At 36.8% G+C, this 13,699-nt stretch overlaps 1 long non-coding RNA gene across 1 annotated transcript in view; it reads right to left on the reverse strand.

Annotated features, from left to right (window-relative positions):
• Positions 1 to 4,720, reverse strand: part of LOC112976827 — a 24,947-nt gene extending 20,227 nt beyond the window's left edge. Inside the window, exon 1 of the long non-coding RNA XR_003257165.1 lies at positions 4,621 to 4,720. This is a non-coding gene — a long non-coding RNA (uncharacterized LOC112976827). The remainder of the gene's footprint in view (positions 1 to 4,620) is intronic.
• Positions 4,721 to 13,699: the final 8,979 nt, after the last annotated feature.

Below are 13,699 nucleotides of genomic sequence, written 5' to 3' on the forward strand. Positions count from 1 at the left end.
GAGAGGTGGTGGAGTCTCCTTCTCTGGAGATATTCAAAACCCGCCTGGACGCGACCCTGTGCAACGTGCTCTAGGTGACCCTGCTTGAGCAGGGGGGTTGGACTAGATGATCTCCAGAGGTCCCTTCCAACCTCAGCGATTCTGTGATTCTGTGATTCTGTAATAAGTGGTTCCTTGAGTAGCAGAAGCAGTGAAACCTCTTCCAAGTATGTCTCTTGTTTGAAACTACTTTTCCTTAAAAAAGTACAAGCTGCAAATGAAAGTTCCTGGGTACTCATAGTATTTCCCTCCCAACTCTCTCTAGATTCTCTATGGGATGGGTTTGCCCTGCAGTGTTTCCCTCAGTGAAAAGATTAATAGGATTTCTTCCTCTGATGTGGCAGCCTCTCTTCATGAAACCTTACAGGAACTTAATATTTGAGACCTCTATCTTCAGTCAAATTTGATTGAAACTGGCTTCAAATGCTATTACAGAAGGGAGTTGGGGGGAAAGGCAGTGTGATTGATATGCCTAGTTTCCTAAGGAATCCAGGCTAAAACCTCAACAGTTAACATAATATGAATACAAAGAACTCACTTGTTCCCAGTATAGTACAGTTACACGTAAAAAGGCATACTTTCAGCAAAACTGTGTTTTTTGTGAAGCTACCATATGGCTCATTTTCCCCAAAGGAACATCCAAAAGTGAAGCTGGAAGATAAAATAGCACATATCATGTAGAATTTAGAGTCTTCAAATTCGAGTTGAATTTGAGGCCATTGGCATTTTTCTCCTCCTGTTTATCCAAAGATATATAGAAAGCAACCATGCTGCATTCCATTATGAATGTCTTCCAGAGTTTATTTTTGGTGTGATGTGGAAAACTCTGGGAAATTTTAGAAGGCTTAGGCATGCCTAAAATATATCCATACATGTTTACCTATGCAGAAGGAAAGAATCATTATAAAAGGGCAAAAAAAGAGTATACCTTATGACTKACTTGAAAAAATAATCTATAAAAATTATAGTCATTTCCCACCACAGAGAATACTTCAAAATTTTCTTCCAACCTAAGACAATTAGTTCAAATATCAGCATTTTTCACAGAGTCAGAAGTTCTGACTGTTCTATACAGAAATACTGAAACACTTCATTTGAAACATCTGAAATATTGAAACAGCTCATATTTTGAATTCTCAAACTCAAGTACTTTAATACTCCTAAGTCAAAATGTTACATTTTGCTCTGATGCTCTGAAATATACATATTTGGGATGAACTAAAGCTGGTATTTTTGCCTGCTTGAGTTTCCTCAATGATTATGGAACAGAAAGACAGCAAATTAGTTTTTGGAACAACTTCTGCACAAAAAAATATACGCAAATAAATGGGAGGCAGGCAACAGTTGTACACTAAATGCCAGCAGGAGAAATTTTATATAGTACTTATATATGTGTACATGTATGCACACATGTGTACACACTATTATTTTCACATAGCTTAGCAAAGAGCCAATCAAGAACAATACCTTAAAGGACAGGATTAAATGCATAATTTAGGCCATATCCTTTGGAGCCAGAGATATAACCTTTTTTGTGTAAAGGCAGAAACTAAGCAGTGGAATATAACTAGAAGAGAGGCATTCATGGTTCCAAGGAAAAGAAAATAGCAACAGGAGTTTTTTACTACCTGTGTCAGTATCATTAGTAACTGTCCTAAAAAATATTATGCTTTCTTGTTTCAGTTTTTAGTACATATTCTCTGAAAGAGATTTCAGAGTATAAAGTCTAGTACCTAGCTGTTTCTATTAATGTGTAATATAATCCCTTTCTTAAAATTATAAAAATCCATCTTAAAGTCAGTTAAATTTTTGCCCCTACTGCTTCTGTTATGGCTGTTCCAGCATGTACTGCCCTCATTAGCTTAAATGAGAATCCACCTCACCGGCTTAAACATTTATTTTTCTCTCTAGTTTACACTCTGACACAACTATAAATGGTAACCATATCCTCTTATCCTTTGTTTTGCTGCACTACATAGGTTGCACACTTCTGAATATAGTCTCATAAACAGGCTCTCCTTTCTAATGCTCCTTCTGTTGATTCAGTTAAATCAATCTTTCTTGAATGTGGATGCTGAGATTAGAACAGCTGAGATCTCATCAGGGTCCTGTATAATGACATTAATACTTTCCTGAAAACATTTCATCTGCTACTTCTTTTTTGATTGCCATATCATGCTGGTGTCTTATCGCTATCTTGATTACAATGACAACACTATCACTACTGAAACTGGACCAGGAGATTTCTGTTTCATACATTGCTCTACACTTTGTTTGCCTATAGAGCACAGAAGCATATTATCACACTCAGTGTTAAACTGATTTACAATGAACTATCACTTCCCTCCAAAGCAATTGTTCTCAGTCAAACCACTAGATGTAACTCTAGAAAGAAGTTCTTTTAAAAATGCAAATGAATGTACTATTTTCCAAACAAAACACTTGGTGAATTCCATTTACAGACCTTTACTGACTTTGCTTGATATTGTTTCCATTTTGTAACACACCTAAACATATTACATAAAACATCGCTCCCTTTTTCCTTAATGGGACTTGTTCTTTCCAGCAAGGCGGCTACTATGATGGGACCCTCCTCTCTGCAACCCACTACATCTTACACTTGCCGCAACTTATGTCTATGATCGTGAGTCACTTGCTGATGAACTTTATCTAGCTACAGTGTTTGGGCCCTAATATACTGGCCTGTTATAGTGCCAGGTGACTGTGGGTTAGTATGGCTCTTTAAGATCAGAACAGTCTTCCTGTTGATAAGAGAAAGACTGCAACAGTTTCACAATCTTCCTACATTTGGTTGGAAGGTATTCATGCATTCATATGGGTTATGGAGATAAAATTCAGTTAAGAGAACTACAACAAAAGCACAGATTCAAAAGAGCCATACTACATAATATTTCTTTATTATAACATTTCTCTGCATTTTAGCCCTGAAGACGGGGTTTGTTGCAGAGGAAATATTTTCTTCTTCTGAATATACTTTTGAAGGAAAGTACGTGCATAAATCACCAGAAATGCATTTTTTTTTTCTAGAATTGTCTTTCCTTAGTAACCAAGTGCAAACTTGAGCTTTAGGATGAAGTGCATCTTTCCTAAACTTAAAACAAAACTAGCTATACTATAAGATGTTTATGGGCAACTGTACAGCCAACAGGAATAAGGTACTGTAGCAAATTTGTCAATATATGGTTAACAGCTCTTTGGAAAATGAGAACCAGAAAGTATGATATAATGATTTCTGAGCAATGGGAATAGGTTTTTAGAGTTCTCACTGTGATACTGCTTTTTCATAATATTCTGCCAGAAAAAGTTAAAGTTTTTACTAACAAGATGTCTTGATTTCTGTTAAGTAAACCAACTTTTCCGTAGTAATTTTTGAATGACTGTCAAAGACAGGCCCAACAAAATTAAGTATTCATTAAGTCCTATCTAATCACAGTCTAATCCAACAGTCCACCTACTTCTGTCAGTTTCTACTAGGTGAACACCTTTCAATTTTATTGATCATGAAAGATTTAGTACACTGGTCAGAATAACTACTAACTTACTAAAAAGGAAGATGCAGTGGAAATGATCTACTGGAACTCTGCCACACTATTCCAATTCTATATAGGCTTGAGCAAAGGGTCCTAATTCCAGTGATTTTTGCCAAAATGCTAGCTAATTTGTGTCTAGCAAAGATATATATCAAACTGATTTTCTCCTCCTGAATCACACCAGTTTCAAACTAGTGCTCATTTTCAGAGATTGAAAGCCTGCATATACACTCCATGCTATTTGAAGTCATATTTAAGTCTTAATTCTGAGACCAGCAGTGTCCCAGACTCCACCACACAGTGAAGAAGGAATTTGCAATTCACTGTCTGAAGACATCTGCTTCCAGTGTCGACCATCCTTTCCTGCTCTCAAACAGTAACATTCATTTGAAATCCAAATGGGGACTAACAGCAGCAGATCACCTAGAGAAGACAAACTGCAGGATCACCTTTCACCTTAGAGGGATGACTCTAAGCACTATTCACACAAATGTCTAGAGTACAGGCCTGCAAGCATATTAAATTTTATTGTTCAAATATGATGTAAAGAGGTTCATAGTGAGAACTGAAGAACTCTCCCAACCTGACAATCATAGCTGGTTTCTGTATTACAGATATCCAAGTCTATGTCCCCTGTGAAAAGTAGAGAATGTCTTTTGCTGTTAAGCTCAATACAATTCCAGCCAATATCACCCAAGAAATACACTCTACAGAAAAAAAGAGAAATCCTTGAGTCCAGTGCACTGCCAGAGCCTAGAGCTAGAATAACCGTGTTACCCCTGAGTCCTGACTAAAGATCTTTTCTATCTTCAGCGACCAGGAGAACTATACAAATTTGAATATATCAATTTACCTGAAATCTATCTATATGAGCTGAGAATAAAATGAATTTAATAAAGCTACTTTAGGAACCTCTATGGATTCTGGTCAGACCATAATCGCTTAGAGATACATAACTTTGCATTAGATCTTACCTACTTGTTGAACAAATCAATTTAAAAACAAATGTATTCAGAATTCATATACATACCCTCTGCTTCTCAGGGTCGACATATCGAATGCCAAAATAGTCTTTTTCCAGCAAGCTGTAATAGTTGCAGATGTGATCTATGAGAAACTGACCTTTCGTTTCCCTCTGAAAAAGAGAAAGAATTGACACATTACTCTGAATATTCTAAACTTGATGATTATAAGTTTTAAAGAATCTAATCAAAGCATCAAAGAAAAAGGCATATGGATTTCTTTCTTTTTGGTTATTCAGATGAGGACAAAGAAGCTGAACACTTGTCTTCTCTAAAAAATGCAGCAACTAAAACATACTCCTCAGGGATCAATAAACTCCCTGCACCTTCACAAATTGATTCCTGACAAGAATACCGTAAGTTCTGCCTCAGGAAAACTCATGCTACTCTAATAGCCGCACATTTATAACATTTAAAATATTACCATTAACCATATTTCCACCTGATGCTACAATGGCACAACAGATAGCCATTTCAACACAACTTCAAAACTATGTGTGCTTTTCTGTGTCCCCAAGTTCACAAGCAGTTTTGGCAGCAAMTACCATTATTGCATCTTTGTGCAGCGCCCACAGCAAGAGAGACCTGATCCTCAGTTCCTAGACAGTACTGCAGTACAAGGAAGAAATGCCCAAATGAATGATAGAAAAAGACATTTTCATCCTTGCGTCATCACTAGGTAACAACAGCCTTAAGGAAGCATGCTCTACACATCATGTTAAATTAACAACTTCATTCTTTATTTCTGTTTTCTTCAATCTTAGCACTGTCTCATCTCTCCTTAATCTAATGCAGATATAGGGAACCTTCACGAACCCTCACATTTCTTCTGCTCTAAGTAACGTGATTTTTCATATTATTACCAGCTGTGGTGTGTGGGACAAAGCTGTCCTACCTAGAATAGTTGATTCTTAGCAGAAGAAGATGCTCCGCTACGTTGCAGTGTCAGACTCTGGGTTTCTTCCCGTCTCTCTTTCCACCTAAGCCCTGCACAAGACCCCTCCATTGTGAAACCTGTATGAGCTACTTTGCAAGCCTCTACTCTTTGCTGCTATGAAACAATTCAAACTTAATGCCCTAGTGTCTACAGAACAGAAACTACACAGGATATGCAATCACAAATGTACTGAATAATACTTAACTGTTCCTCCAAATTGTTCCCTTAATAATAAATGCTATGCTGTATTTAACCCTAAGAAGGTAACAATTTAAATTACGCACAGCATGGCTACACAAAAATTAACAAAACAGCTCCCATATTTTTCAAAGTATTTTACAAAACTGGACATTGTTATCATCTGCATTTCACGTAAGAGCAGCCGAGGCAAAAACAATGCTGTGACTTGCCTGAAGTCATACTGTAAAGGGCAGTGGAAGAAATGGCCTTGAGACCACCAGTCTAGAGAGGCCTACAGCTCCCAACAGAAAAACTGATCTGTGTTTCAAGACTAGAGTGTTACACAGATAAGGACAAAATAGTGCAGTAGTTCTGTGATCGTATTATCTTTACAATTAAGACAATTCTGACAGATACAGTTGCTCTTCCTTTCACTCCCATCACCAAACAAATAAAAAGTAAAATTAAATAAAAATAAAATAAAATACCACATCACCCTCATTTAAGCCATCTACACAGTGCTGTGCAGTCCTTCCACTGAGCTTGGCAGCTCCTGTGACTATTCCCTTCTTTGTCACCTGAACCTTCTCTCACTCACCTCCAGCCACAAACTGCTAATTTCTGTCCAGATTTCTCTTTCCTGGAAACAGGGGCCTCTGTTATTTCTTCTTCTGTATATGCAAGCTACTTTCACTACTCCTTCTTTCCTCTACCTTCCGTCTCTTAAATATTTACCCTTCACTATGTCTCTTTTCCATATGTTACTTCTTGCCTGGAGGATATCTATTGCCTTATCCGCTCCATGGTATTTCCGCACTCTGTATTCCTGTTACTAACAGCCAGTGTTGAATGATGTTAACTTAATTTGTCTGTTGCCTGTACATGCTCACTCAACCTCATGCTTCACCCCCTGCACTACCTTCTTCCCAGTAACGCCACAGCAAAACGTTTCCTTCTGCAATTTTTTTTTAAATGTCCTGAGGCTGTGGAGAAACAAAGTGAGTTGTTTTCTATTCAGAATGATTAACACATACACTGTTATTTAATACTGTATGCAGTTATGAGTATTGGCATGGTAGGTACAACCTAGTGAAAACTTTCCTCAAAAGGCAAGGTCTGTAGCAAAGATTCAAAAGTACAAAAAGTCACTCTCCGTGCGACTGACAGAAAAAATTCTCTTCAGGTCTAAACTTATGCAGGCGTATCTCCATGAAGTTTTCTAGCTAAAAACCTTAGAAGTATCTGCAAACTTTTATTTGTGACTATGCTATGAGTGCCAAAAAAAATTAAGACAAAATTGCATAGTGACATTTCAGAACATAGGCAGTAGGAAAAAAATTCAAACACAAATGTGAAATTCAAGTTACGTATTGTTTTAAGATAGACATACATTGTACTAAATAGAACTGGGGCACAACAGCTATTAGGTGACTCAGATAGATCAAAGATAGATAGTAAGATCATAATAGATCTTACCAACAACAATGCCTAAGTGTAATCCAATTTTAAAACACTGCCAGCAAGGAAAACAAACTATTCATATCTTTATCTGACAGAGGGTGTTACTGAAAGAACAGTCAATAAATCTACTAATTTCTACAGGTTCACATTCTAACCCATTCACTTAACAAGCCCTTTGCTTCCTCCACCTAAGCGATCACAAAAAATACCAGAGTTCTTGAGGCATGTGATCAAAGGCTGGAACACGTACTGTGTTTTTCAACCCAAAACCAAAGCTGCTCTCCTAAAATCGAGGGCTGCCCTAATTTTCTTGCTTGAAAGATAGATGACAGAAACCAACCAAACAAAAAAAAGCAAGCAAACAAAAGCCTCCAGGCTAAATTCACGCTCTAGGAATCCATAAACCCTCCACAGATAAATAAGAGGCTGGTTAACAACGCTACCTTTGATTAGTATGAACTTCAGTTATCGTGCTGTTCAAACAGCCAGCTTTCAAATTCCACATTATCACCAGATATTAGGAAAGACTCTATTTCGATAAAAGTAAATAAATTGATATATACATAACGTTAATACCTCTCAGAAGAAAGAGTTTTAAATACTTCTCTATTACGCTTTTAAATTACCTAAAATCTGAAAAAATTCAGGTAATTTATACATAGAAAGAAATATTTGATGTGGCACAGAGTACCTTAAGTCTGAATTTGTAATAGACAGTATGGCAAAAAAAATGATGGGCAACACTTGTTCATTTTGTTTTCTACAGATAGCATCCACAGACATTTTCAAAATTTCTCTAACAATGTTCCAGTTTCTCTTGAGCTTTAGTAATCTAATGATCTATGTCTTCTCCTGCATTCTTTGATATACTTATTATATACCATAGTATAAAAGCATGTATTAAATTCCAAGCTTATTCTCATTTGCAAAAGAATATGGATAAATTAAATTAGGAACTGCCAGTCATCCACAACAAAGCACAAGAACGGATTTGGGTCATGGAATAATGAATATAAAATTTTGTCTGAAACTTCAGACAGTTACCATATAGCTTTCCAGTTAAGTGAATCTTTTTTTTTTTTTTAAGTGCCATACCAATGAAGTACTTCACAGCAATTCACAAAAAAAATATATTTTTACGTTACAATTCAGCACTGTGTCAGAACATGACAAAAAAAGGCATATTAAGAAAAACATTATTTGAAACACCACTGAAAAACATCAGCAACAGACGACAGAAATCTGAGAGCAAAAATCAAGTCCGATTTCTAAAGGTTTCCAGGCTCTGATAATTATACTATGATCTCACCCAGCAGTCATCAAGTATTCTCAAGCAGAGACGAAGAACTGAGGCAGAAACAACAGCCACAAAAGTGTGTAAACAGGAGAGCCAAAATGTCCTAGACTGTAATCAACACCTTGTTTTCAATGATAGAAGGAGAAGTTTAAAATAAGGCACTTTTTTTTTCCCAGGCCATTCAAATGCAACATCTGGTTATCTCAGCTCTGATATATTTTCCTTTAGATTTCTGTAAACCACACTTAATGAAAATGTTTTTAAAAATGGCCTTTAACCAAGTCCTGTAATGTAGCCCTTTCACACACAAAGGCTTTTGGACRTTTCTCTAAATAATTAAAGGAATGACTACCTGATATATTTAGAAAAATACAAGATTGATGTCCTTTTTAAGGCCATATTTGAATATCTGACCTTAATTCTACCCAAAACCCCACAACAAACCCCTGCACATACCCAATAGAAAAAATGTCATGCAAATAACAGAATCACCGAACACAGACAAGGTCAACTTGTAAACACCTGTGAAAATCTGTTTATGCTGGATTAAGAGTTTTGTTTTCTATTGAAATAAATTAAGCAAAACAAGGACACCCTCCTCTCCGACATACCGTGGTCACATATAAGGTCCTCCAGTGACTGACTTGCAGGGCAACCCTGCCCCCTTTTTCCTCCTCACCTCTAAGAGCCAGGTAAGACATTGCAAAGATGCGTTTTCATTCCCAAACACTATTATTAGGATTTCCATTTCTGCAACTCTGCAAATTTATGACCAAGTAATCCACTTCCTTGGTATATTATTACGTAAAAACTAATCCAGACAAAGACCTCAGCAGTTCTTGGGCAGCTTCAATTGAACACAAAAATAATATGCCAATCATGTGCTTGCTTTTTTTTTTTTTTTTTTTAATTCCCAGTTTCTGTATGCAATTTAATAAACAAGGGAGAATTTATCCTGTCCTCCCAATTTAATCCTTCTCTGACAATATAAAACAAATCTGCAAAAGAGTCATTACTTGTTCTACAATTCTGAAAGCCAGAGGACAAGCAGGAAAACCCTTTATAGATGTTTGGGATTTTACATTCAATGAAAGGACTTCCCAACTCGCATTTGTTTCACCATGAAGTTCTGGGTCTGTTTATTTGAATGCTGTCACCAGGAAAAGCCAGATTCACAAGCAGATTAAACACAACACTTCTGCTGTTATCTAACCACTGAAGTTCGGCCAGCTGTGCTTATTTCAGTCAGGAAGCCACTAATATTGCTAAGAAGCACTGCACAGTTATAAACACCATATTTATTTGTACAGGGGATTTCAATCCCCATCCCACAAGGGTCTTTATGCACGTGAACGGTTCCAGTGACCCTGTGTGTCAAATTACTCACATAGTCAGAGGTGTGTTTGCAAGACTAATATAACTCCACTCTAGAAAAAGTAAACTGAAACCACAATAAAAACAGCATTTCTATTAAGATAAATGGAAAGTCCAGGCTCTCAGGCAAGGCAGGAATAACATCTGGTTTTGTATGCTTGTTTTACTTAGGGCGTGACGTATTTTAAAATGTGACAGATCTAAAAAATTAAACATAACATTTGAATTCAATAATAATCGTAATAGCACCATAAAATGAAAGAAGATCTGGAAAAAAGACAAAACAAGAAGTCACCCATGAGGCAGAAACACAACTCAAAAGGCAGCTTTTCATAAAGTTAACTGACAATTGAACTAGTAAAATATTACAATGACAAAAATATCAAAAATTCAGCAAGATTTACAGAACTAAACTGCTTCCTCAAGAGGCACCTCTCATGTTTCCAACTCCTGTCTGGACAGAGCACGAGCCTGCCCTGGCAACAAAACCATATTTCTTCTGGGCTTCTCACAAGAGAAATACCTCAAATCCCAGCAGGAACAGATCTTCCACCTTGCTGCCAATTACTCGACAGTTCAGTATCAGGGCCTGCTCTTGTGCACAGAAACGTGGCTGTAAAGGGACATCTGGGAACAATTCTGGGTTCATTTGTGCGTTGGGACAGTTATCATTGCATCTGCTTGCATCTCCAGTGGCATGGCAATAAAGCTCGCTAAACAGCGCTGGCAGATTGGGCCACATGCTATGAAAACAAGTTTAAAAATCAACCCCATGGAGCTGAATACAGAGGTTTGAGGGCAGAGAAAAAGAAGCCATTGCTTGAGTTTTCCAGTATTTTCTAACCAAGTTTTTTAAAGTCGTGCCTTGAGAGCAAAAATCAAGCAAAGAATTAGGATGCAACAACTGAAAGCAGTGAGGTGGAAAGGGCTGAGCTCAGATCTGGCAATTGCCAGCCCTAATCCTGACTCACTCCAGAGCCCTGGGCAAATTTCTTATAGCTCTTAGGATTTATGAATTCACTGAGATTACAAATGACAGTAACTGCTCACAAGATGGATACGCTGACAACCTCTTTGCGTTTATTGCTCCACCCTTTGAAATAGTGATAAGAATACTTTTCCGTAGAAATTTTGCAAGAACTGGATATCGCATAATGCCTTGAAAATATAAAAAGCAATTAAAAATGTTCCTGTTGTTGTTAATTAACTAAAATGCTATAACCCATCAGTAGGATTTCCTTCCTGCTCATAATCAGCACTTTTCAATATTTTAAATTACTTGAAGGTATGCTGGAAACCTATTATTTAGTATTTAACTGAAAAATCCTGGCAATAGTAGAGAAGGGCCAGCTATAATTATTATTTTCTATTAAATTTGCAAATTAAAAAACACACTTCTGGCTGATCAAAACCTAACTGGAACTGGCACATTTTATTCTAGAAGCAAAGTATGTATAATAAACTTTTTTTCCCCTTTACAGTGAGGAAATAATTGCATTTCCACAAATATGAAACAAGGGAGGTGGTGGAAAATCAATGTGTTAGTTTTTTAATTAAAAAAAAAAGAAAAAGAAAACACACACAAAATTACATTACAATAAGGCAGTTGCTGTTTACTTAATAGATGAGTCCTCTTCCATACACTATCTTGCATGAATCACCTCTCGCAAATGACATACCTAATTCTGTATATTTAAACACCTACCTATAATTTATATCAACAATTGCTAACACTAGAATGGAGGAAAGGATGAATTTTTTTTTAATCTGTGGCTATTAATAAATTTGCATATGTACAAATTTACTCATTTCACTGTGCAACACTATGGAATAGGCTTTTGTAAAAAGGTTTTACCTGCGTATGTCCAGGTCTTTCTAAACACCTCCATCACTCAGCACTCATCTAATACAGAACAAATAAATTAAAGGACATGCTCTCACTAGAAAAGTTTTTATCGATTTTTGTATAGTTGAAATGAAAAACTAGCACTGTACTAGACTGTGGAAAATCCAGCTGCAAGCCCATCCACACACAGGTGCCATCAGAGTGGAGCTGACTGGCCTATGCAGACAAGATGCAGAGGTGCAGGAAAGCCAAAGAACAAGAGGCACAAATACATGAAAATGCTCCCCAAACGAGGAGAATGACAATCCAACCCAACATGATAATGCACAGATACCTTACGATATGAAAGCCTACTAGGGCAAGTAGTATCCTTGCCCTTATTTATCTCCTTATTTCCTGAATAAAACTCATGGAAGATGCATCTAATTCCTAATAAGCCCCCTAACAAGACAAGCAATCAGATTACGTGTTTCCCTCAGTTCCAGGGCTTTCAACAGCAAATTTTAACCAAGACCTTCCCAGCAGCTTTTACTGAGGAGAGGCACAGTGAGGCGACAATGCCAACTCACTCAAAACTAAGGGAAGTAATCTTTAGATACAAATGATCAACTTATTTTATCCTCACTTGAAGCAGCGAAGACTTTCAGGAAAAAGAAAGATGTGAATGAACAAATAAAAGCATTAGAGCGTCCTGCCCTTTTTACTTCTTATGAAATTTAACAGTCACCAGTGATACCTTTGCCCCCCAAAATATATCATATCTCACATGTAAGCTACATTTACAGTATACAAGAGCACTCCATCTTCAATATGAGAAGATGATCTTTATTTACAGATTACACAAGCATGGAAGAGGAAACACTTCCTCAGCCCCAGGGCTCTGACTTCAACTGCCACCTGGTAACTATGGTTTCTGGATAGGCGCTGTGTGGCCAAGAAATACACCTCAAGCAAATCTGCATAATAGAATATTTGTTTTTCTAAAATAACTTTTATAATTTTTTGCTGCTAAGAAAAAAAACCAATAATGTTAAACCATAAAGCGTTTAAACCACAGACTTTTATGCTTTATCTTTCCCAGAGTTAGGTGATAAAGTGGTATTTCTCCCCAAGGATAACTGAAATGATGAGCTTAAGGGAAACTGCAGTGCGGTTACTCCAAAATGCGATAGCTCAAGAGACAAATTTCATGAGCTATTTGGGAAGAAGAAGAAAAACAACCAACCAAACAAAAACTACACCACAGTTTTACCCTTACAAACTGCCTGATGGACTTACATTAGCAGAAAGGCCAGAAATGAACAACAGAGACAACATATGACAATTTTCCACTTATAATGGGGTACTACCCCATTTTTAGAACTAATTTGCTAAATCGAACTGGGTCCTTAAGAACATCATTTATATGAAGGATATCACTGTCTTTAAACTCAAATTCATGAGCTCTTAATTATCAGTTTAGCCCCAACTGCTATATTTTAATTAATAGAATTAAATAAAAAAAAATCTCTTCCTGCTCTTTCCTTTGGTTGAGAAATATACAAGCACATCTCAAAGATAAAGGAGAGTACAAAGAAAAAGGAGAAAAAATATCTATATCAAAAAGAAAAAGGTAAGAGGAGTACAATGTCAAGGTTGTATATGTGAATGCAGCTGTGGAAGCTTTAGCAGTCTTAAAGGAAACAGCATGGCTAAATCTCCACTGCATTGAAAATCTACCCTGCAATGTATGCTGTAGTGAACTCAGAAATACATTTGTCAAAAATGGTTTCTCTGGCATGCTACATCAGCTGTGAAATGAGGGGGGTCATCTGAGGTTACTTATTTTATTTTAGTCTTGCAATAATGATTTGCAACAATCAGACAGCTTTGTCCGGACAACAGCATATTTTTGCCCTCTACGGAACTAAAGGCTATTGTAGGACAATATCGGTCAAATAATAAAAGATGAAGGGGGAAAAAAGAAACATCTATGCTATAGAAATATTCCAT

The sequence above is a fragment of the Apteryx rowi genome, unplaced genomic scaffold, assembly GCF_003343035.1.
Source record: "Apteryx rowi isolate R43461 unplaced genomic scaffold, aptRow1 scaffold_77, whole genome shotgun sequence".
In the NCBI taxonomy this organism is placed as follows: domain Eukaryota; kingdom Metazoa; phylum Chordata; class Aves; order Apterygiformes; family Apterygidae; genus Apteryx; species Apteryx rowi.